This window comes from Papio anubis, chromosome 8 (assembly GCF_008728515.1).
Source record: "Papio anubis isolate 15944 chromosome 8, Panubis1.0, whole genome shotgun sequence".
In the NCBI taxonomy this organism is placed as follows: domain Eukaryota; kingdom Metazoa; phylum Chordata; class Mammalia; order Primates; family Cercopithecidae; genus Papio; species Papio anubis.
This window is the reverse complement of record NC_044983.1, coordinates 105,958,290-105,985,117: the sequence shown is the minus strand read 5'-3', so window position 1 is coordinate 105,985,117 and position 26,828 is coordinate 105,958,290. Positions and strand designations below refer to the sequence as shown.

The 26,828-nt window shown below is 33.7% G+C and overlaps 1 long non-coding RNA gene across 3 annotated transcripts in view; it reads left to right on the top strand.

The window, feature by feature from the left end:
- The window catches only part of LOC108587339, a 79,620-nt gene that overhangs the window by 22,910 nt on the left and 29,882 nt on the right, over nt 1-26,828 (top strand). For all 3 annotated transcript variants that reach the window (XR_004185905.1, XR_002523939.2, XR_002523938.2), the window contains one exon: nt 22,082-22,282. This is a non-coding gene — a long non-coding RNA (uncharacterized LOC108587339). The remainder of the gene's footprint in view (nt 1-22,081; nt 22,283-26,828) is intronic.

The window sequence follows — 26,828 nt, the reverse complement described above, 5'->3', positions numbered from 1 at the left end:
CCTTTTTCATGCAGCATACTCTAACAAAACTCCTTAAGTTATTAACTGTATTGTACATCTGTGTTTTTCATAGTAATTATATAAATAAAGCAGAAGTAATTTGGAATGGGTATATTTTGTGATTTTTGAAGTTCAAACTTTATTTGGGCTGGATTGAAAATTATCAGAAAGTTAAGCATCTAGTTCTAAAAGGAAAATTAGCATACTTTATTTTCATCAGTTTCCTTTCTTTGCTATTCTCTTCCCTCTTTCTTAAACTTATTCTTTTTCATTATTGAAAGCTTCAGGAAAATATCTTCTGTGTCATAGGTGCCCATCAGCTAGTGATTTTATGTTGCTTACCGCACACAGTGTTTATTACCAATTTAAGTAATTGAACTAAGATGTTTATTGAACTTGTAGCCAGACAGTTAAGTCCATACCTGATGACTCACTGTCTGTCCACTGCAGCACTGAAAATTGGAGCACACAATCCCTAGTTTTAGCACAGGTTAAGTAAGACTAGACTTACAAATTTACCATCAGTCTTCTTTCCCTCCTATTTTAAAAAAGAAACCAAAAATAATTGTGACTTCTATTACAGATCTTATTTTATATGCTGATTCTGAAAACATGCATTCTCTTTCTCTCTCTCCCTCACACAGACACACACACGCACACACACACATAAACATACACACACATATGGCTGATGTGCTGTTTTATGATGCTAAGAAATTAATAGGGATCACAAGGGCCTATTGCTTTCATTTTCTTATATTTCAGTTCGTTCAGTAGGCATTTGTTGAGTTAGAATATAGAGGATACAGAGATAAATAAAAAAACATACTTTGTTTCCTCTGGGAATTTCAATTTACTGGGGTAGACACATATGCAAATAAGTAATTAAAAACTGCTGTACAATGTATAATAATATTATTTGAGAAGACATTTTCAACACCTCACCTCTATCTACTCAAATCTTAACACTTCAAAGAGGCCAGTACTGGAATGTTTTTGACTAAAGGCTTTCCCTAACTTCTGATAAATTAGCAATTTACTAGTATTCCAGAGAATTAATAAACCCTACAGATGACAGGAGTTAATGTAAAAATACCCTGCTTTCTTATCTTAGCTAGACTGGACATTATGTGGGATTAAGCTTCCGTTGTCCACAGTAGTAATTTGTTGGATATTTTTTTTTTTTGCTTCATTCTTTTCCCTGTATCATTTTTCCATTCCTGTATTTTCTGATATCAACTCCCAAATAAACTGCTTGCACTCACAACTTGTCGCTGAGTCTGGTTGTGCAGAATCGAATTAAAATAATTGCCTAATAAATGTTTAACTTATTATTATTGTGCCCATAATAAATGTCTAAATAAATAATACATATCTAATTTATTATTTATTATTAGGATTATGGAGGCATTGCATGTTTAAGTAACCATACGCAGTTGTGTTTAGGGAGTTCTGAGAGATGAAGAAATAGTAGTTGACATAGACCAACTTATGATGGAGAAAATAATTTAAAATGTGACAGGGTATCACTGAAGGTTTAAATCAGGAAAATGATTTATTTTAATACACAGGTCATAAAAGTGGCCTTAGTGCAAAGGGAGGTTGGACACGTACATGTACATCCCCCCTATACACACACATACACATACAGGAAAACAGAAGAGATGATTGCAATGACTGACCTAATTATTCTCTTTTCTCTGGGAATACAAAACATTTATCCCTTAATGTGCTTTTATGAACGGATCTGAAGTGTTGTCCTTTTAAAAAATAAAATATGCATAGCCTCTATTACACACCAGATACGTAAATGTACAATGGAAGACAGACTGACACTCAAACCCGGTTCTGCCCTCAAGTAAAAAAATAGAACATTAGTGAATACCAGTATTCAATGGATGAAGAAGGATAATCCATATTGAAAGGGTTCTGAGAGCCTGGAAGAGAAGTCAACGGATAGGAGAGTCGGAATAGAGAGATTGGTCAATAATCACAACCAGCACAAAACTCATCAGGTAAGATAAACACTGAAAATAAGATATTTAATTTCAACATTTTGGTGCCAAACACATATCCCAATTAACAAGGACAAACAAGATTTATGACATTTTTCACTGTAATTTAATAAATAGCTACCAGAGTTTATAATTTATGAGCAATGCTCCCACATGATGCTCATCCTCATATGCTGTTTTCCAAGTAAAAATTTCTGTCTTAAGGTGACAATATGAATAAATATACAGATGGTTTGATATTCAAGGCAATGCTATGTTCTGAAATTATGTACTTTTTAATATTCTAGTCATTTAACAAATTATCAAAAGAGATCACAACTGATAACACAAAATAAAATATAAAATAAATTAATGTTAATTATAAGGCCTAAGAAAGGCAGTACATCTAAATATTTTAACACTTTGTTGATGACTCACACCTTACCCAAAATATAAACACTTCAAAATTTTCTCTAGTTAAAAGAAGAAACAAATTAGCACACAAATATACCACATTTCACCTTTGGTCTTTCAAGTGAGCAAATGAAAATGAAGGGAGAAGCAGGAAATGCAATATTGTATGTGTCTGCATGTATGCTGTATATATGGAGAAATAAAGTTGAAGGTGAAAAGTCACTAACAGACAAGACAAAATCTGATTAAACCTTTTACATTTGTCAGGGTAGACACCTTCAGACTCCTCAGACCTACTCACTTCTGCTATGAAGCCCCATCCCTCTTCCCCTCCTTCTTCTCTTCCTCCTTCATTTTTCACGGGCTCTCCACCCTCCTCCAGAACATTAGAGAGTCTAGAAGTCAATACTCCCTGGTGGAGCTCCTCTTGCAGGAGCTCCATTGCTTGGCAGATACTTGACTAATACACCTTTGAATTGCCTGTGATCACTGGCTATGGTGTGGTGCTTTTAGATGTGGACATTGCCAAAGAGGAGAAAAAGGCAGCCCTAGCTTTGACCTAGGAAAATACTAACAAAAAATCAATACAATGGTTGTACTAAAATACAATAAATGTATTTTGAACAATTCCACAATTGCTTATTTTTACATAAAGTAGAAACATATTGAATTACTATCTCTTTTTTTGGCATTTGTAATTATATATCGTTTTTGTTTCTTCCTTTACTATGTGGTTCATTCAAATGCAAATAGATAACTGGATAAATACAAGTTAAAGGTTTAAATTTTATTTAATACATACAACAAAACTACTCATAAAGCCATAACATATTCCTAAAATGGTAGTATAGAGTTGGGATCAATTTCTTATTAAAAGTCTTCTGAGGAATTCAAATAGATAGGTAGAATAATCATCTGGCACCTTTACATTCCTCAAGTATGTGAGATTTAAAGGAGTAGACCTGTTTGTTTCTTTTTTATATAAAAGTTTCCATAACAAATGACGAGAAATTCAATGTAAAACTGAGAGAAGACAGATATCCATATATTTCTAAGCAATTGAATATGAGAAGCCCATATTCCAGGGGCAATTTTAAGAGAAGAGCTTTGGATGATTTGGAGGCTGCCATCAGGGTTAGAAAAGCAGTAAAGATGATCCTTCCTTAAACTATGTATTCATGACTCTTTATGGACTGTTGCTTCTGCCTGAACCATCAACCATATACTATATACAATGTTTCCCAAGAAATGACTCTCATGGCCACTGGGAATATTTTTTAAAAAAGCAGAGGGCAGGGGAAAAAATCAATTCATATAACCAGTAGAAGATATATAAGCAAATAAACACACAGGGAAAAGCCTCAAGTAAAAGAATAAGTTCAGCACTAAGGACTTCAAGTTATTTGCATAAATGTAAGTTCGTCTATCAAAATAATTTGTATTTATTCTCATGTCATCACACAACAGATAAATATTAGCTAGGGATGTGAATCACATGGCAAATTTTCTTCAGTGATCTTTACAAAGAAAATTAACATGTTGAATCACTAGGAAAAATATGATGGACATCAAGAAGACAAATTGTATAGTTATTAATCCTAAAAGTAAGTATTTTTTCTATGACTTTTGAAAGATGAAGTCTGGAGCAAGTAGAACTCTTACAGATCATAAGCTGATACGGTCTTGCTATTAATTTTTTATGTTTTTATTTATTTCTATTTGTTTACTTCAAATTTTAATTTTTGAAAAAGTAATACATTCTTTGGGTTCAGATAGACATGGAGAGAACAAGAAAGTCCACTCGTGGGTGTATAAGCAACAGATGCGCATGCATATTTTCACAAAAATTTATTCACTAGAATGATCATACCAGCATTATGTATCTTTAAGCAGTATATATTCTCAACAGTCCCAAACTGGAAACTATCCAGATATTTCTATCAAACATATCTAGATGGTCACCAAAATTATAATGAGTACATTATACTATATTAACTCAATATAATATGTGTATATATATAAACGAATAAACAATAAAACACAACCTATAGATTAATCTCATAAACATGTCATTATTTAAAAGGAGCCACCTAGGATAAATTCTTGAGATGAATATCCCATTCTCTATATGATGGTCTCATTTCATATTGCATGCCTGTATCAAAATATTTCATGTACTCCATAAATATATATATCTACTATGTATCATAACATTTTAAAAATAAAAGAAGCCACACACATAGATTATACACCGTATGATTACTACTTACAAAATAAAAAGGCAAAATTAAAATACAGTATAAGAAATAAAATTGACGGTAAAACTCTAGATAGCATTTCTGACTGCAAGGGGGTGCAGAACAGAAATATTTCAGAGGCAGAAGTTTATTTATATGTTATTTTTCTCCACACATATATTTTCAACATAATAGCAAAAGAAAAGGTTGTGTCCAATCTCTGCTTCTGCAGTGAGACCTCCACCAACTCCTGAACAATGTCTCACCAACCACATAGTCTTTTACAGCTTTCCAGATCTTCTCTAGTTTAATGGACATTAGCTCGTTTCCTATTTTTAGTTGTTATAAAGTTTTGCAATAAGTGTTCCTCTGTGTTATTTTATATGTGTGCGACTATAATACATCAATAGGATAATTCCAAGGAGTAGAATTGCAGCACTCTGAGTAAGAGTGTTTGTCCGTAAACATACTGCCTTTCATTAGGGATGTACCAAAGCATACTGTCAGCAATATATGATACAAAGCTTTGACAAGTAGAACAGTTTGATCAAATTTTTCTTTTTTCACCAAATTATTATGAAATTTGTTGCTTAGTGTGGTCTTAATTTTAAATTCTCTGATAGATGATATTTTTACGTGTCCAAGGGTCATTTGCATTTTATTTTCTCTGAATTGTCTACTTATTTGCCATTTTTTCTATTGGTTTATTGGTGTATGTATCTATAATTTAGGAAATTCATTTCTAATCTATGATATTGGCTACAAATGTATTTTTCCATTTTTATTTGACTTTGATTATGACATATTTTAATATTTATTTATGTGTTTAATAGTCTATGTAGTAACTTTTATCAAATTTCTTTATGGTTTCTGAATTTTGAGACACCGTTTGAAAAGTTTTTTCCATCCTAACATTCTAAAAATTTAAGCGGTATCTTTAAGTTCATTAATCATAAGAAGCAAATTTTGGATCCATATGACACTAATTCTATTTTTTTATTAGGATGTTCATTTCACATTCAGAAAATTGTTCAGAATGTATGTTTTTGATAATTTGTGTACATTTCTCTAAGTATACCTATATAGATATCACATTTTTAAAAGGTATATAAAAACCTAATGCTTCATTTAAACTTTTACTTTAAAAATAAAAATATGTTAGGCAAATGAGAAAAAGCATATCTGGGCATCCTAAGCCCTCTGTAAGAATCAGACAAAATTGTGAATCTCACACATGATATCCAAACGTGATAAAAATTTTTCCCAGTCTTAGTTTCTAACATATATAGATACATATATACATACATTCAAACAAATGAATGACAACAAACAAACAAGTAAATAAATAAGTATAGAGTAATAGTTGAGAATATATGTTTTATTCTGGGAATTGCAGAGGTTAAAGAAGTTTACCAAGAAAACAGAAAGAGACAATTAATTGTAAGAGAAATAATAAAGGACTTTGAACTTAAGTTCATGTTGATTCCTTTTTATCTGCATCTTTCTCCTTTTCCCTTCTTGCCCATTCCACCCAATTAATCCTGAACTTATATCTGTTTATTCAGCTTTGAATCTTCTTCACCACAAATTGCCTGCAGAAAATTTATGTTACATCTTCCTGATGTTCTTTTTTTTGCCGTTTGTCATGACTAATCCCTACTCATTCTTCTGACCTCAAATGCATGCCTTTAAAATGAGTTCCATTGCATTAGTGTTCCTTGTTTTATGTTTTAATTGTATTTCAAAGCTCTGATTAGAGTTTTAACATACTAAAATAGAACAATGAACACTCTTCCAATCATGTAGCAAGTTGCATTTATATTCACCATTTTGGAAGTTCTCAAATTTGAATAGCTTGCTTCTGGGCAAATAATATGTTCATGTTGGACTAAGGTTGATTCGAGATTAAATGTATCTTCTTTGGCCCTGAAAAATCTAAGAGGTGGTTAAATTTGGCCAACTCGGTTTTAGCCCTAAGGGAATAAAACAGAGACTCTAAGAAGATGGCAGGTTAAAGCAGCCTTAAAAAAGCCCCTGTGAAGTCTGTCTTTTGTACTAACACAGGGAACATGTGAATAGCAATAAAATTTCTCTCTGAGTAACAAAGGAGACTAAAAGATTTTAGTGAAAGAAGCTAGTAAAGAATGCAGTGGCACAGAATACCTTGGCCATGCATGGAGTACTGGAAGGAATCTTTGAAGGATAAACCAATACATGGAGAATTTCAGGTAAAGCATCAAAGATATATTCATTTATTCAGATTATGTTTCTTTATTGCCTGCTTAGGTCATAAGTTATACAGATCAAGTAGAAAATAAAATAAACAATCACATTACTTATGTAGGGCTTTATGCTTTAGGTAATATGGCGTATTTATCTGAGGGAGGATATTTACATAACTTAGATATCACCTTTGTTTCAGACATATACTATCATTAGCATTTCAGGTTAATAATTTGAAGACTGCTCTTTACTTGATATGTTCCTTTATGGTACTCAAAAATTTTTAATTTTTACTCTAATATGCAGGCAACTACCTACCTCTCTATCTTGTAACCTCTAATTAAATAAGATATAAGAAGACTACTTTAACAGAGGAATTATAAAATATTAAATTTATATATTGTATATCAAGTCCTCACTAAATCTCAGCTTTTATCAGATATTTCTTATAATTACAAAACTCAGAGGAAATGGGAAGAAAATAGGTTAGTAGAATGTTCTCCTGCCAGAAAAATAAATGTCATTCTCCACCAATTTAATGGCCTATAGAACATAAATAAATTATTGTTTCATAGACATACAATGGAAGGTCTAAAGATGCCCCTCCAAACCTTCTGAGTTCCAAGCCAAGACACGAAAATTTTAAAAAGCAACAAAAACCTATGAACATTTTGTTTTTTTAAGTTCCACAGATCAACACTGCTTTTCTATATACTCACCATTTTCTGCCTTTTCATAAGGAGATTAAAAAAAAAAAAAAAAAAAAAAACTGTATGAGCCTCCAAGTTACTGTGGAAAGACAGCTTCTGCTCTGGGAACCTCTTTCCACTTACGCCAAGTGTCTTTAATGTTTTGATTTTTCCTCTGTTTTATATTTATAACCAACCCTTATCTCATATTTCTGCATGTCTTTCAAGTGAGGAACTAACTGTTGTTCTGAAAGCGTTTGATGAATGTTTACACATCGGAGCCTTAGAAGATACAGATACTGTCTCTCTGCAAAACAGAGGACAGGCAAGCTTGTATATGAAGTAAAATCTGAGAACACTTAAAGTTCTTGATATCTCTTCCTGTGGGAGTCTAGTCCATTTTCAAACTGCCATGCAGACATACCTGAGACTGGGCAATTTATTTATAAAAAAAGAGGTTTAGTTGACTCACAGTACCATATGTCTGGGGAAGCCTCAGGAAACTTACAATCATGGCGAAAAGGGAAGAGGCATGTCTTACATGGTTGTAGGTGAGAGAGCAAGCAACAGTAGAGAAAACTGCCTTATAAAACCATCAGATCTCATGACAACTCACACACTATCATGAAAACAAAATGGAGGAAACTGCCCCATTAATCCAATCACTTCTTATCAGGTCTCTCCCTAAACACCTGGGGAGTACAATTCAAGATGAGATTTGGGTGGGGACGCAAAGCCTAACCATATCATTCTGCCCCTGGTCGCTCCCAAATCTCATGTCATCACATTTCAAAACTGATCATGCCTTCCCAACAGACTCCCAAAGTCTTAACTCATTTCAGCATTAATTCAAAAGTCTAACACCAAGGTCTCATCTGAGACAAGGTAAGTCCCTTCTGCCTAGGAGCCTGTAAAATCAAAAGCAAGTTAATTACTTCCAGGACACAATGGGGGTACAGGCATTGGATAAATGCTTTCACTCCAAATGGGAGTAATTGACCAAAACAAAGGGGCTATAGGCCCCATGCAAGTCCAAAATTCAACAGGGCAGTCATTAAATCTTAAAGCTCCAAAACAATCTCCTTTGACTCCATGTCTCACATCCAAGTCCTCCTGATGCAAGAGGTGGGCTCCCATGGCCTTGGGCTGCTCTGCCCCTGTGGCTTTGCACTGTACAGCCCCACTCCTGGCTGTTTTCACAGCTGGCATTGAGTGTTTGTGGTTTTTCCAGGTGCATGGTACAAGCTGTCAGTGGATCTACCATTCTGGTGTCTGGAGGATGGTGGCCCTCTTCTCACAGCTCCACTAGTCAGTGCCCCATTGGGGACTTTGTGTTGGGGTTTCAATCCCACATTTGTCTTCCTCACTGTGCTAGCAGAGGTTCTCCATTAGCACTCCACCCCTGGAGCAAACTTCTATCTGGACATCCAGGCGTTTCCATACATCCTCTGAAATCTAGGCAGAGGTTCCCAAACCTTAATTTTTGACTTCTGACTTTTGAGCAATTGGGAGAAAGCATGTCAAATGGGAATGGGAGTTCTCACTCTGGTCCAAGGATTTTATCTGGAACTAGTAGCCTAGTTTTCAGGCTGTAGACTGTTCTTGGCTTGAAGGTCAAGTTTGACTGGGGACCTATCCCTGTCTGCCTAGGAATTTGCCTGCCTTCTGTTGCTATCAACACTAAATAAAACATTGATACAATTTATTGGCTGTTACTACAAGAGTGTAAGTTAATTAAACATGAATATCTAGAACCAAGCCAAAGCCAATTAAATATCTAAATTCTTTGTCTCAATTTATTAATATATACTTTCAAATTTATACTATAGCTTAAATTAAATATTGTTGTTTTGTTTATCAACAGTATTGACCTATTATTTTTTCCTACTCAGATACCACAGTTTTTTTGGGAGACAATTTTCTAAATGGTTTTCTATTGCATGTTTTGTAAGCAGAAGCACTGATAGTTTCTATTCTAAACTGTTATTGCCTATATAGTGAAGTACTTTGAAAGGTACAGGTAGCATCTCCTTCTTAAGCAGAAGGCATATTTGTTCATTCCCCAGTATCCTTTCAAAAAAATTCTACCTTTTGAAGCATTTTGCTTGCACCTGTTATTAAAAATCAGTTCCTTAAGCTTGGGGTTCCTCATCTGTGATATAAACCTACTGTGTATACAACATGTACCTGGGCCACTCCATGTCACTCCTCAGGGACTTGGAGGATAAGAGAAAGCAATATAAACTTGAAGCTCATGCTGCTTGCTGTGATGTGAGTGATCTCTGACTAAAGAGTTCCATCTGTATCTTCTGTCAGCATCTAGGAAACTGTGGCAGGATAATTTGTCAGTTTGCATGTATGGTAAAACCTTATACCCATCTCACGTTTTGAAAGTTTTGTGATGCATCAAGATTTATAGTTTTAAATGATTGAATTCATAATCAAGGCCTCAACTAAATAATTGTCTTACTAAGTTAGAATATTAATTGAAAGAAAGTCATTCATTTCTGAGATAACTGAAATAGCTAATAATTAGCACCATATTCTCTAATTAATAACAGTTCAGGGCATAAAACCTAAATGTGCTAAAAGGAGACAAGATTTTTAAAAATTCAGCAAAGTGTCTTGTTGATTAAGAATTCTGCTTATCTATCTGCCTTGCCTGATGAATTGATTTAATTTCTTCAGTCAGAATGAGCTAGAAAGAAGACAGGGAAGTAGGGTATTTAATTTCAGTTACAATGTTTTATTTTTCATATTTATTTTTGCCTAAAAAGAAGAACCACTTAATTATCCCCTCCATTGCTAGAGAGCAAGACATAGTTTTATAGTTGAAAGATTTAGTAAATATTTTAAAACAGACCTGGAAAGTATTTCTAATTTTACACAACTAAGCGGTACAAATTAAATCAGAAATTCTAGACCATTTAGACACTTTCTATTTTATCGTCATATTAGTGACATAAGTCTGTGATACAAAAGATATCTACATTTTGAAAATATTCAAATGTATGCATTTTTATTGTTATGAGTTACATATGCTAAAGTGAAAGTGTTGGTTGTTTAAGGATTCTAATATTGCTAATTACATATGATGAATAAATTTCAAAATCATTACATATTAATAAAAAGTTTTTAAATTAAATTGTTGAAAAATATGTATTATATGTTTTACTTAATATTTTAAGTAAAATTAAATCTTAAACAATAAAATCTTAAAAAAATAAATCATAATTGTTTATTAAAAATAAAATAAAAAATTCAACAAAGTTATCTGATTCAAGATCCAGTGTAACCCTATTATTAAAATGAGACGGTAAACTTAAAAGCTATTATACCATCACCTAAAATCCATTTCTCAGTTCATTAAATTACTTCTTACAGGTCACTGACTTTCTTCCCTCCCCACGCTTTTTTTTTCTTTTCTTTCCTTTTTTTTATTTTTTTTTTTGAAATGGGGTTTCACATTTGTTGTCCTAGCTGGAGTACAATGGCACGATCTCAGCTCACTGCAACCTCCGCCTCCCGGGTTCAAGCGATTCTCCTGCCTCAACCTCCTGAATCGCTGGGATTACAGGCATGCACCACCATGCTTAACTAATTTTTTGTATTTTTAGTATAAACGGGTTTCACCATTTTAGCCAGGCTGGTCTTGAACTCCTGACCTCAGGTGATCTGCCTTCCTCGGTGTCCCAAAGTACTGAGATTACAGGCGTGAGCCACCACGGTTGGCCAGGTCACTGACTTTCATTGTAGAATAAAAAAGGACTGAGTAGACTTTTAAAAAATCGTTGGTTACCTAACTCACAGTTTGAAAGAGTTAAAGCCATCAAGCATAGTCAAATGCCTTGTATGAGTCTTATTAAAATTACCACTGTACTGGTTGTCCTTTTGATCATTGCTGCAGTAGTGAAGTAACACTCATACAATTACAACAATAATAATGACGACATTAAGTGTCTGCATCCAAAAAAGAATAAAGTTTTAAGACTTGATTATCATTTGGAATGACAGATTTTAGAAATTACAAAACTACCTTTAATGGAGCACACATGAAAATTTGGGAAATCTCTCATAATTAGGTACAAATATTGTTTAACTCAGTATCCAAAAGGTATCCCTTCATAGAGTACCTTTCCTTCTACCAGTGAACACATAGTTGTGTTAGTTATTTTTTTGCCACATAACCAACCAGGCCAAAACTTATTGGCTTAAAGAAGCTAATATGCATGCTTGTTATTTGGAGCTGGGATTACTGGGCAGTTCTTTTGATCTCATAGGCCTCATTCGTGCAACTGCAGGCTGGTTATCTGCTGGGTGATGCCATACACATACGCATATATTTAGTAATAATGGCCTCTGGCCACACGTCTTGGTATTAAGGTTCTAAGGAACAGAGAGAAAAGCATGCAAGGCCTCTTGACAACCTGGCCTAGAACTGGCACCTTATCTCTTCTGTGTCGTCTATTAGCAAAATTATATCATTAGACTAACCCAATTTAAAAGGTTTAAGACATAGACTTTACCTCTTAAAGTCCCTTTGCAATGAGAATGAATAGAGAGAGGAGAAAATTGTGGCCATTTTTTTTTTTTTGTAATCTACCCAAAGATAGTATATAAGGTAGAAAATTATGACAGCAAGAGTTGACCTTCAAATTGCTTTGTGTTAATATAATTTCAATTGCCCCCATTCACAGGCTTGAGGGTTATAATGTTATATACATTCACCTAACTGGGAAAAATTGTTACTGGCACCATGGTAATTTTAGTAAGTATTTTATAAGTAATTTTAATATTTTTGTTCTCATATATCTGTGTGTGTGAATGCATGTGCATGCATGTGTGTTGATGAGTAAGGAATATATGAAACATCACAAAAAAAAGGAGAAAGAAAATCATGCTCAAGACACATAGTATGCAATTGGAAATTTAGATTTCATTGGTATTATAGGGGAACAAATGAATCGCGGCATCCTGGTGACTTTGCATGTGTCCATCCATATAGGCCATGTAGGCAAAAGTTTGAACCACAGCTAATCTGAGCCTTGGTGGAACAACTTATGAGCTTTCTGGAAGACAAAAGCCTTCTCGTAAAAGAATATGAGAAAATGCCATGAGGTCATATCTACTCACCTTCTTATATCATATGGGAGGCTGTCATGCCTCCGTTTCTCATTATTTCCCAGGTTCTGATGAGGAATGAGGCTTTCTGCTCTGTGCCCCTTAGGTTACAGCTGCAGTCTATAAACATACTTAACAACCTTGTAGCATTGAGTGCTCAAGAACAGAGTGTCCCTTTCACTGCATTGTCAACTAGCCCTTTTTGTTTGAGTTTTACATTTTTGAGTGTGGGGGAAAAAGAGCACAGTGCATTGTCTCCTTTTGCTGTTCTTCCTTTTTCTGGCCAAGTAATAAAATGTTTGAATCTAAAAGGGACTTGTCGTATTTTACTAGCTAAATCTGTCTGACAAGCCTTGGCATGGGCCTTGCCTGCTGCTCTGTGCTTGGCAGGGATATATTTAGAAATATGGCTGCAGCTATGTTCTGACTTATCTCTCTCCTCTTTTGCTCATCTTTCACCATCACAAAAACTGGAAAACCACAGGTAGTGTTTCTCCCTAACAACAGTAGATAGCATACTATATTGAGTTTCCAATAAAGCAATTGACTTGGCTTCCAGAGCCCTGCATCTTGACAGCGACAGTTCCCACAGGGATTGTTTGAACCCCTGTGAACAAAGCTATCCTCACAGCCTCCTCAAAAAGATTCTTCCTTATCAACTTTGAATCAATATCATAATAAGAAACATAAACCTTAGTGTTATCCTCCTGTATGTGGTATGATTTATGTATTATTCCCAGAGGATAACAGAAGGCTTTCTATTTTTTTTATGCTAAGGGCAGTCATCTCAGAGTCAGGTACCAGTCTCTATGTCTTTGAGTGTAAATAATGCTTAATTTGAAATAGATTTTTTAAGTTGTGGAAACCTGTGACTCTTCACTCTGTCCCTCACCAGGAATATAACAGGTAGACTCAGCCAATTGTGAGGTGGTAACCAAACTTACTTTGTTTTCTAAGCATTTTTTAGGTTGAGTATCCCTGTAATAATATTTTAGTTTCAGCATGCGATATTGACAGGAATAAAAGCATTTCCATTAGATGCTGTTAGTTTACACAGGTACCATGAAATGTATCCCATGATTCTTAATGGCCCAGACACCAAGCAAAGTCTAAATCAATGATATGTTCTTCTAATAACTCTTTAAATCACATCCACTACCCACATACCCTTTGTTTAGCTTTCTTTTGTTTTAAGGCTTTTCAGTGTCTTCTGTATTTAAAAAAATGTGGTCACGGATTTTCAGTGTGCTTTGACCAAAACTGGAATATACTGGGTGATTTGTTGTACCAAAAATTCTAAATTCATATTCCACTACAGTCCTTAATATTATAGCCTGTGATATCTTATATATATACTTTTTAAAAAATACTAACTTTTCAGTGTATCAAAAACTCCTAAACTTTTGACAGAATTTAACTAGCATAAGAACTGAACATATAACATAAATTTACTAATTCCACATATAGTTTTCAAGAATAAAATGTGTGTACTTTATAAAAATAGTGAATATTATATTTCTTGTATGTTAATATTTAACCTATACATGCCTAAACATCATAAGGTTATCAGAATTACACGATTTTAAATGACAATTTAAAATATGATTAAACAGTGAGCAGAAGAATGTAATTGAGTATTCCTATACAGAGATTGCCTTCAAATCTGTCAGTTTTGTTTTTCCTTCTAGAGAAACCAGCAATTTTTGACAGATATGAACTGCAGCAATGATGCAATTTCCCCTAGAAGTTTCAAATTGATTTTTAAACAATAGTGATTTATCTTTATTTTTAAACTATGCACTGTTGTATTCTAGGATAGCACTCAGATTTTCATTTAGGAAAATGACTTTGTGAAAAGAATATGTATTATTTGGAAACTTAAATGGTTAATTTCTAATGAGTGAATATAATGTTACATATATTAAGAATTGTCTTCACAAATAATAAACACTTATTACATGTGAAATATGTAAGCACTTCTAATATCAGTTTTGTGATTGTAAATTGTTTCTAATCATAAAAATAATTATGACTCCTAAATATAAACAGTTTTTGTAAATACTTACCTCTATGCTTCTTTTTTATTAGTTTACCTTTTCCTCTTTCAATATACCTGTTTCATATGCCAAGTTCTTTGTTTACCTGGAGGATCACTTGAGCCCAGAAGTTCGAGGCTGCCATGAGCTAGGACTATACCACTGCAGTCCAGGGTGGGTGACAGAGATGGACCTTGTCTCTAAAAGAAAAAAAAAAGAAATATAAAGGGGTCTTATATTCATATTTGCCTATTAAACTATCCCAAGGCTAATTAAATACCCTAGAAATCATAAGAAGAGAACAAAGAGTCTACAAGTTGGATATTTTTATGATTTTTGTTGACTTGATGATTTTCCCATTAGAAGTATGATGCAAAACATCTACAAAATAATGTAATATGTTGCCATCATGTCACCTTTCATTCTCACCTGTGGTTTATTGTAGCAATTTAGTTACACAATTACATTTTTTCACCATTGCAATATCTAAAACCTAGCTAGCATTTATTTTTATTATCATTAAGCATTTTTCTGGGGAATTATTTTGTCTCCTTATACAAGGCTGAAAAGTAACATAAAATGAATATTATTTATTTAAGATAGAGTTAATGGAAAAATATATTCAAAATAAAGAAATGAAATATGTCTTTATAAGCCTTTCAAAAATGGCATGACAAAAATGTTAGCAACAATTGTGGAAATAAAACAAGTCCTCAACTGTCTTTTCAGGAATAAAGGAATGCCCTCATAACTAACTATATAACTTCTTGTCATACTTGGAGGTTAACAGAAAAAAAGTCAGAACTAGGGGGAAAAAACAGTTAACTTAGAAGTGTTATCCAGATTTGGAGTCAATAATTACTATTAATCTAGCATATCAACCATGAGCTAGAAAGCGACTATTCTTCCTTCAAAACCGAAAAAAGTACACAAGATTAAAATTACACTAATTATGACTCAAAATGAACCCTGCGTGAACCTACGGCATTACATCGTACACTCTGATTCTTCAAATAATTGTGCTTAACACATTAACAATCTCAGAAAATAGAGAGTCAAGTGAAATAAGATTAAGAAGTGAAGACTCCTCACTTCCATTTTGCCCTAGTGATCAATCCACAGGTCAATGAACTTAAGGTCAACTTTCATCTCAGCATTAAAATTCTAACACTGCTTTGAATTCTATTTCATTGGTTGCCTTCAAAGTCATACTTGAAATTTAAGTCAAGAAAACGACTGGTATCTGGCATCACATTCTGTGACTGTCATAAAACAGACAAAACTTTAAACCACCGAAGAGGCCTTTTAAAAATATAATTCAATGGTAAGATCAATAATGAAAGAAACTCATAGAATGGACAAATATTTGTTAAACACTAAGAAAATAACTCCTTGACTATTTAACAAATAAATAAATTAGGCCTGGGTGTGGTGGCTCGTGCCTATAATCCCAGTACTTTGGGAGGCTGAGGCAGGCAGATCAGCTGAGGTTGGGAGTTCGAGACCAACCTGACCAACATGGAGAAATCCCATCTCTACAAAACATACAAAATTAGCCGGACGTGGTGGCGCATGCCTGTAATCCCAGCTACTTGGGAGGAGAATCGCTTGAACCCAGGAGGAGGAGGTTGCTGTGAGCCAAGATTGTGCCATTGCACTTCAGCCTGGGCAACAAGAGCAAGATTTGGTCTCAAAAAATAAATTAATTAACTAAAACTCAGATGTTATTCTGTGTATTCAAATGTATAGAAATATGAATTAATTAAACATTTATTCATCAAAGAGTAAACTCTTCTGAACAGACAGCATTAAATAGTTGAGCATTTATTAACCCTCTAGAGTAGAAAAAATTACCTAAGCTTAGAAACAATTAAAGAAATAATAATAGTTAACAAAGGTAACTTTCTCTGTGACATGAATTTCATCTTTTAAATAATACACTAAATGCTTTTCATCTGCATACCAACCCTACAAGGCAGATATTACTGTCAACTCCATTTTATAGATAAAGAAATTGCAGCTTAGAAAAATTAAGTACATTATCTAAAGTGATATAGTTAATGGCAGGGCCAAGATTTTAACTCAGGGATTCTGATTCCAGAATCCACATAACAATGTAACAAATGGGAAGAATTAGCCATATTAAATCAATTTTATTTGCACCAAAAAGAAAAAAAAGGACAAATGTATAAGCAAAATATTAACATATTTATTATATAGTATTCAGGCATGCCATTGCCAACAGTATAGGTGACTTGCTACTTAGATCAGCTTCCTTATTGAAAACAAATTGAAATATAGCATATCATTTTTTAGTAAAAATAAATATTAAAAATTGAAAAATAATCACACTAAAAAAGGAACAAATGACAGGTAATATGCAGAGCCAAACATGAGCTTTAAACATTATAGTATTCACAAAATTGAGTCACTATTAGCATAAGTTTTATGGCCTTGCAAGACTTGGGGCACAGATAATAAGGTCTAGCTCATGCCTCAGTGGGAGATTCTAATAGACCCACAAAGGACTACATACTTAGTAGCCCTAATGTGTAAGATTTTCTAGTATGCACTAGAAAGAGAAAGACAATAAAGTTTTCCTGGTTAAAACTTTGGTGCCTAAGGAAGAAAAAGAAGCAAAGGAAAGAAGGAAAGTAGAAGAGAAGTAAGGAAAGGAAAGAAGAGAGGGAGAGTGGAAGGAAGGAAGAAATAAGAAAGTCAATAGCGTGTTCATGTGGATTCATAGCCTAAATTCTCACTACTTAAGTAATCTGTAGATCCCCAAGCCCAATTAAAGGTGGGTCCCAGACTACTAGCAGACCCAAGCAATTAATAAAAGCAAATGTAAATTCACTTAAAAGGGTCCCACCTTCTCAAGAGTTAACAAACTGAATAATAATTTGCTATTGTTATTCAAAATGAATAAAGTTCCAAAGTAAGTGAGAAATTTAGTAAAAAATGAAAAAAAAACATAAGAAAACAAGTTATAATATTACAAATATTATAGTTCAATACATTAAATTAAATACTTCATTGAGTATTTTACCAGTAATTGGACATCAGTAAAGAGAATTAATAACATGGAATATAGAAATGAAGAAATTATCTAGAATATATTACAGAGATACAAACAGACAGCAGATAATTTAAAAGGAAAGAAAAGAATGAGTTTACATGTAAAATGTAGCTGATTTCTTATAAGGAGCAAGAGAAGTCAGAAGACAGAAAGACAGTACACTCAATCCATTTCAGTAAAAATGACTGGTAAGCTAAAATTCTAGTCTTAGCATATGTGCTGATGAAGAAAGTGAATCATAAAAGCATTTTCCACAAAACATAACAATAGAGATAATTCCCAGCAGATCGCCACTAAAGGAAATTCTATAGACTGTATTTCAGGCAGAAAAACCATGAAGATTTAAAAACTTGTAAATATTTGAATGTGTACACACAAATCAGTATCCAAAAAGTTATACTGTCTATAAGTTAAAGTTAAAAAGTGTTTTACAGTTAAAATTAAAAAGCCATATGTAAAGTATCTTTAATAATTACAAATAAGAGATTTGTGTGTTGAATTAAATTATAGCAAGGTATTTATGCTGTTTAGGATAACTAGGGTGTACTATACTATATTTTGCTAAACTATGTGACTAGAGGTCTGGAGTTAGAAATATGGAGGGCTTCAAAGACAGGCACATGACAAAAAGAGGATTTGTGTTGTCCTTGGTTATATTATGAGTTTCGGAATGTACGTTAAAGTCAATAAGCAAGTAAGTTTCAGTGTGAAGAATAAACGGGAAAGAACAGTAAATGTAGAGAGAACAGAAGTCCGGGCTAGGACGAAAAGAAGAAATAATTAAAAGGTAAAAATAACAGGACTCATTCATTGATTGGCTGCATAAAAAGGTGATACCATGTATAACTCTCAGGTTATTATCATATTAAAAGTCAACATATACTTTTCAGTTTCCACTCTTGTGTGTACAGAGGCTTAAAGTTATCATTCAGCCTGCAACAATAAATAAGTTAAACAAATTGAAAACAAATGAGCTTTCTTAGACCCAGCAAAGAATTGAGGTTACAGGGCAAACAGTACCCTGAAATCTATTTTTAAAAAGGTAAATATAGTGAAGTATAGCCAAGATCTGTTTACCAAGAGCAGAGGGCACCAGAGAAATGAACTGACAGGAGCACTTAAACAATGGCTGTAGAGGGACAAAACTAAGAATTGCATTAACTCTGTTCTGAAACCGGCAAGCAAGAGGTGAGCAGAGTAAAATATGCAAAATGTTGGGAGACAATAAAAAAGAAAACTAGAATTTTATATCCATCATAGTATCTTTCAAAATTGAAGGAGAATTAATAGAATTTCTCAAAAAAAAAAGAGGAAATTCATAACCAGTAGACTTACACTGTAAGAAATGTTAAAAAAAAGAGAACAAAAGTTTTTCATGGAGAACAAAGGGGAGATATTTTCAAACTTCAGTCTAAATAAAGATAAGAAAATCATCAAAGTATAAATAAATGAAGAATTTTATTTAATGTATTCATAACTGGTTTAATAGATAACTGCTTACAGTAATAATAATAATGTCTTCAATGATTACACTATATAGATAAGTGAAATAAATGGCACTAACATTGTAAGTGACTGGATGGAAGAAATGGGAATACTCTGTTATAAGGTAACTGCACTACCCATTAAAAAGTTGTTATTCAAGAGTGAGATTAGATTGAGAGTGAGATTAGATTAGTTCTAAATGTCTATTGTGAAATCTATGGCAAACATATAATGAAAGTATAGCTAATATGCTAAGAGAGGAGATAAAATAAAATAATGTAAAATATTCAGTTAAAACTAGAGAAGGCAAAGCAAGAAGAAAAAAATGAAAAAAGAGCACAAACAATGAATAGAAAAATATTAACCTAGTAAGTATTAAACAAATTATATTAATAAACATTTTAAACATGAATGGTTTAAATACACTAGTTAAAGGATAGAGAGTACCAGCGTGGGTTTCAAGAACAACAAAAGCCCCCTCAAAAAGACCCATAACAAGATCCAGCTATAAGTTGCCTCCAAGAAACTCACAAATTGTTTTTGTTTTCTTTCTTTCTTATTTTTTTTAACTTTTATTTTAAGTTCAGGAGTACATGTGCAGGTTTGTTACATAGGTAAATGTGTTTTTACATAGGTAAATGAGGGTTGGTTGTACAGATTATTTCATCACCCAGGTATTAAGCCTAGTACCCATGAGTTATTTTTCCTGATCCTCTTCTTCCTTCCACCTTCCACCCTCTGATGGGCCCCAGTGTGTGTTGTTCCTCTCTATGTGTCCATGAGTTCTCATCATTTAGCTCCCACTTATAAGTGAAAACATGTGGTATTTAGTTTTCTGTTTCTATGTTAGTTTGCTAAGGATAATGACCTCTAGCTCCATTCCTGTCCCTGCAAAGGACATTCTCTCATTCTTTATGTCTACATAGTATTTCATGGTATATATGTAATGTATTTTCTTTATTCAGTCTATTGTTGATGGGCATTTAGGTTGATTCCATGTCTTTGCTATTGTGAATAGTGCTGCAGTGAACATATGTGTACATATGTCTTTGTAATAGGAATATTTATATTTTGGCAGGTATATACCTAGTAATGGGATTTCTGGGTTGAATCGTGTTTTTGTCTTTAGGTCTTTGAATAATTATCACACTGTCTTCCACAATGGTTGAACTAATTTACACTCCCACCAACAATGTATAAGCATTTCATTTTACTCCACAACTTCACTAGCATCTATTATTTCTTGACTTTTTAATAATAACCATTCTGACTGGTGTGACATGGTATCTCATTGTGGTTTTGATTTGCATTTCTCTAATGATTAGTAACACTGAGGTTTTTTTTTTCCCATATGATTGTGGGTCATGTGTATGTCTTCTTTTGAGAAGTGCCTGTTTATGTCCTTTGTCCACATTTTAATAGGGTTGTTGTTTTTTTTTTTCTTATAAATTTGTTTAAGTTCCTCATGGATACTTGATATTAGCCATTTGTCAGATGCATAATTCGCAAAAAATTTCTTCCATTCTATAAGTTGTCTGTTACTCTTGACAGTTCATTTTGCTGTGTAGAAGCTCCTTAGTTTAATTAGATCTCATTTGTCAATTTTTGCTTTTGTTGCTATTGCTTTTAGCATGGTCATCATGAAATCTTTGCTGGTGACTATATGCTGAATGGTATTGCCTAGATTGTCTTCCAAAGTTTTATAATTTTGGGTTTTACATTTAAGTCTTTGAAATGTACCTTGAGTTAATTTTCACATATGGTATAAGAAAGGGGTCCAGTTTCAATCTTCTGCATATGGCTAGCCAGTTATCCCAACATCCTTTATTAAATAGGGAATTCTTTCTCCATTGCTTGTTTTTGTTAGGTTTGCAGATCAGATAGATGTAGGTGTGTGGTCTTATTTCTGGGTTCTGAATTCTCTTCCATTGGTCTGTGTGTCTGTTCTTGTACCAGTACCATGCTGGTTTGGTTACTGTAGCCCAGTGTAGTTTGAAGTCAGGTAACATGATGCCTCCAGCTTTGTTCTTTTTTGCTTAGAATCGCCTTGGCTATTTGGGCTTTTTGTTGTTGTTGTTCCATATGAATTTTAAAATGTTTTTTTTATCCCTAGTTCTGTGAAGAATTTCAATGGTATTTTGATAAGAACAGCATTGAGTCTATAAATTACTTTGGGCAGTAGGACCATTTTCATGATATTGATTCTTCCTATCCATGATCATGGAATATTTTTCATTTGCTTGTGTTATTTCTGTTTTTATTTATTTTTTTTAAAGGCTGGCCGGGCGCGGTGGCTCAAGCCTGTAATCCCAGCACTTTGGGAGGCCGAGACGGGCGGATCATGAGGTCAGGAGATCGAGACTATCCTGGCTAACACGGTGAAACCCCATCTCTACTAAAAAATACAAAAAACTAGCCGGGCGAAGTGGCGGGCGCCTGTGGTCCCAGCATCTCGGGAGGCTGAGGCAGGAGAATGGCGTAAACCCGGGAGGCGGAGCTTGCAGTGAGCTGAGATCCGGCCACTGCACTCCAGCCTGGGCGACAGAGCCAGACTCAGTCTCAAAAAAAAAAAAAATAAAATAAAGGCACTGATAGGTTCAAAGTAGAGATGGAAAAATATATGCCATGCTGGGATGGACTGAATGAACATGAATCCCCCAAAGACATATTAATGTCCTAATCCCTAAAACCTGTGATTTCCTTTTATTTAGAAAAAGGGTCTTTGCAATTGTTAGTTAAGTTTCTCTAGATAAGGTTCATCTACTGAGCTGTGTCAGTAGACACTAAATCCAATGTTTCTTTATAGGAGATACACAGAGGAGAACCACACAAGGAAGAGGGGAAGGCCAGGTAAAGATGGACGCAGAGATTAAAGTTATGTATCCACAGAAAGCAATGCCTGGAGCCAGCAGACGGTAGAAGAAACAAAGAAGGGTTCATCCTTAGACCTTTCAAATAGAACACAGATCTGCCAACACTCTGAGTTGGACTTCTGGCCTTCACAACTGTGAGAAAATAAATTTGTTCTTTTATTAGTCACCTAATTTGTGGCAAGTTGTTATGAAAATGCTAGAAAACCAATACACATGCTAATACTCGTCAAATAAAAACTAGAGTAGCTATCTTAATATTCAAAAAAGCAGACTTCAAAAGAAACAAAATTTTCAGGGGTACAGAGAGTTATCACATAATAATAATAAAGAGATCAGTTCTCCAAGAAGACATAATAATCCTTAACATGTACGCATGTAACAACAGACTGTCAAAATGCATGTGATACAAACTGATAGAAATTCAAGAAGAAATAGACAAATTAATTATCATATTTGCAGACTTCAGGATCCCTCTTTCAGCAATTGACAAATCAAGGAGGCAGAACAGCAGTAAAGATGTGGTTGACCTGAACAGCACCATCAATTTGATCTAATTGACATTTATAAAATACTTGATTCAACAATAGCATAATGCACGTTTTTTTTCAATCTCACATGGAATATTTATCAAGAAAGCCACACTCTGGGCCATAAACCACACCTTAATAAACTTAAAATAATTGTTCAATGGATGTACAGATGAGTGCAAGATGAATGAGTTCTAGAGATCTGCTGTACAACATAGTGCCCATAGTTAACAATTCACTATTGTACACCTAAAATTTTGTTGAAAGTGTAGATCTCATGTTACATATTCTCAATACACACACAAAGGGGCAAGATAAAATTTTAGGAGACGATAGATATTTATTATCTTGATTTTGCTGATCATTTGACATGTGTATGCAAATCCCTAAATTCATCTAATTGTGTACAATAAATATGCCCAGTTTTATGGATTTCAGTATACATCAATAAAGCTCTTTTTTAAAAAACGTAATCCTACATGATATGCTTTCAGACCATGATGTAATTAAACTAGAAATCAATTACAGGGAGTTAGCTCAAAAATCAAAATTAATTGTAGATTTAAAAACACACTATAGCCAGGCATGGTGGCTCACATCTGTAATCCCAAAACTTTGGGAGGCTGAGGCAGAAGGATTACTTGAGTCCAGGAAATCTAGACAAGCCTGGGCAAATTTTTTTATAGAGTCCTGTCTATATAAAAAAATAAAAAAATTATCCAGACATCTGGTGCATATCTGTGGTCCCAGCTACCTGGTCAGCTAAGGGAGGAGAATTGCTTGAGCCCAGGAGGTTGAGGCTGCAGTGAGCCTTGTTCACACCACTGCACTCTAGCCTAGGCAACAGAGCAGGACTCTCTCAAAAAAATAAAAAATTAAATTAAAAAACTATTCTACTAAATATCAACACATGGGTCAAAGAAGAAGTGTCAAGAGAAATTTAAAAGCATTTTTATCTAAAATGAAAAATCAACTTATCACTAATCCATGTGATGTAGCCAGAGCAGTGCTTAGTGGGACATATCATTGAATAGTTGTATTCAAATAAAAGAAAGATCTAAAATAAGTAATCTAAACTTCTACCTTAGAAACTTATGGAAAGAAGAGCAATATGAGCTGAAAGCAAGCAGAATAAAATAAATAAATAATCCAGTAGAAATCAATGAAATTAAAATTAGGGAAAAAGTGGAGAAAATCAACTAAACCAGAAGGTGTTTTTTAAAAAAATACAAATGAAACTGACAAAACTCTGTCTAGGTTAACAACAACGACAGCAACAACAACAACAAACAGAGAGAGAGAGAGAGTGAGAAAGAGGAGAGAGTGAAGACACAAAGTATCAATATTGTATATAAAAGAGGGTTCATCATTATTGATCCCATCTACACATCAAGGTAATAAAGGAATATAGTAAACAACTTTATGCATAGAAATTTGACTTTGATGAAATAAGTAAATTGTTTGAAAGACACAAACTATAATTAATAGATAACGCCAAGCCAAGATGGTTTTGCTGGTTAATTATAGCAAACATTCAAAGAAGTGATAAAAATTCTCTACAATCACTTCCAGAAAATCGAAGCAGAGGAAATCTTCCTACTGCTTCTTTGATACCAAAATTACTCTAATAATAAAACCGGATAAAAACTTTACAAGAAAAGTAAGCTACAGATGAGTAACTCTTATGAGCTTAGATAAAAAATATTCTCAACACTATATTAACAAATTAAATCAATCAATCCTTAAAATTAGTTAAATATCACAGCTGAATCAGATTTATTACAGGTATGCCAGGCCATTTCAACATTTGAAAAATCAGTTAAAAAATTTATCTATCATATTAATGGGTTAAAAACATACGGACATATCAACAGATGGAAAAAAAATAGCATTGGGAAAAATATCCCACATCTATTCGTGATTAAAACATTGAGCAAACTAACAACAGAGAACTTCTTCAACTTGTTTGAAAAAATGTACAGCTAATATTCTATTATGTGGTGAGAAACTGGATGCTTTTCCCCTAAGACCAGACAGTAAAGGAAATAAAAGGCATATCTTACAAAAGAAGAAATGAAACTTTGATTATCTATTTAAAAAAAACAATAAATTGAAAAGACACCTGGAACAAATACATGGCTATAGCAAGGTTGCAGGATACAAGGTTATTATATAAAAGTCAATAGCTTTCCCACATACCAGCAATAAACAATTTGAATTTGAAATTAAAAGCCAAACAGCATTTATAATAGTATCAAATATATGTAGTACTTAAGCATAAGCATAATTAACTATGAATAGAATTTATATGTGGGAAAAATACAAAACTCTGATAGAAAGTGAAAGAGCTGAACTCATGGAGAAAGAGTGCATTCATGGATTGGAAGACAAATATTTTTGGTGTGTCATTTTTTTTTTTTTTTCCCGAGATGGAGTCTCGCTCTGTCGCCCAGGCTGGAGTGCTGTGGCGTGATCTCAGCTCACTGTGACCTCCGATTCCCTGGTTCAAGCGATTCTCCTGCCTCAGCCTCCCTAGTAGCTGGGATTACAGGCGAGCACCACCACGCCCAGCTAATTTTTGTATTTTTAGTAGAAATGGAGTTTCACCATGTTGGCCAGGATGGTCTCAATCTCCTGACATCGTGATCTGCCTGTCTCGGCCTCCCAAAGTGCTGGGATTACAGGCGTGAGCCACCATGCCCGGCCAGTGTGTCAATTCTTTTTGACTGTATCACAACACAATCAAAATCAAAATCCCAGCACGATATTTTGTGAATGTCTTTAAACTGATTCTAAAGTTTATCGGTGAATGCAAAAGATCCAAAATAACCAGTACAATACTGAAGAACAAAGTTGAATAACTGACATTACCTAGCTTCAAGACCTATAAAGCTACACAGAAATCAATGCGGTATAGAGAAAGAAGAGACACATAAATTAGTGGATCAGAATAGAAAGCTAAGAAATAGACTGACGCAAATCATCTCATTTTTGACAAAGGGACAAATATGATTCAATGGTGAAATGACAATCTTTTAGCAAATGGTCCTGGGACAAATTAACATTCATATGCAGACAAATGAATCTAGACTTAGAATTCACACACACACACACACACACACACACACACACAACAAATGAATCATGGATCTAAATATAAAAACTGTAAAACTTCTAGAAGAAAACATAGGAGAAAATCTATATGAAGTTGAATTTGTTGATGTGCTCTAATTGCAGAGAGCATAAAATGCTTGATCTATGAAAAAAAAAGGATGAATTTAACTTCTTAAAATTAAAACTTCTGGTTTGCAAAGGACCAGAAGTTTTATTTTTATCTTATTATTAAGATAATCAAAAACCAGGACATTGACAGTAGAAAAGTATTTGCAAAACACATATCTGATAAATAAAAATTGAATCAAAAAATTTACAAAGAACCTTTAAAACTCAACAATAAGAAAACAAATTGAATAAAAATTGTACATAGGTCTTGAATAAACATTGCACCAAGGATATTATGCAGATGACAAAGAACTATATAAAAAGATCCTCAATATAATTTGTTTACAGGGAATGCAAATTAAAATAAAAATAAGACATTACTACAGATTTAGTCTATAGAATAGCTAAAATAAAAATAAATAAATAATGCCAAGTGCAGGCAAGATGGGGAGCAACAGGAACTATCATTCATTGCTGGTAAAAATGCAAAGTGCTGCAGTAATTTTGGAAAACACTCTTGTAGTCTTTTGTAAAACCAAACATAGTCTTACCGTATGATTCAGTAATTGTGCTGATAGTTATCTATTCAGTTAATTTGAAACTATATGCTTATATAACAATCTGCATACAAATATTTATAGCGCTTTTATTCATAATTTACAAAACCTGAAACCAACCAAGTAGTCCTTTACTAACTGAATGAATAAACTGTGTGGCAACCATACAATGGAATATTATTCAGTAACAAAAAACCTTTTTTCAAGGCATGAAAAGACATGAATTAAATGTATATTGGTAAGTGAAAAAAGCCAGTATGAAAAAGCTGCATATTGCATAATTGCAATTATATGACATTCTGGAAAACACAAAAGTAAAGAGACAGTCAATTGGTCAGCTGTGGCCAGGGACTTGAGAGGTGGGGGAAGGTGGT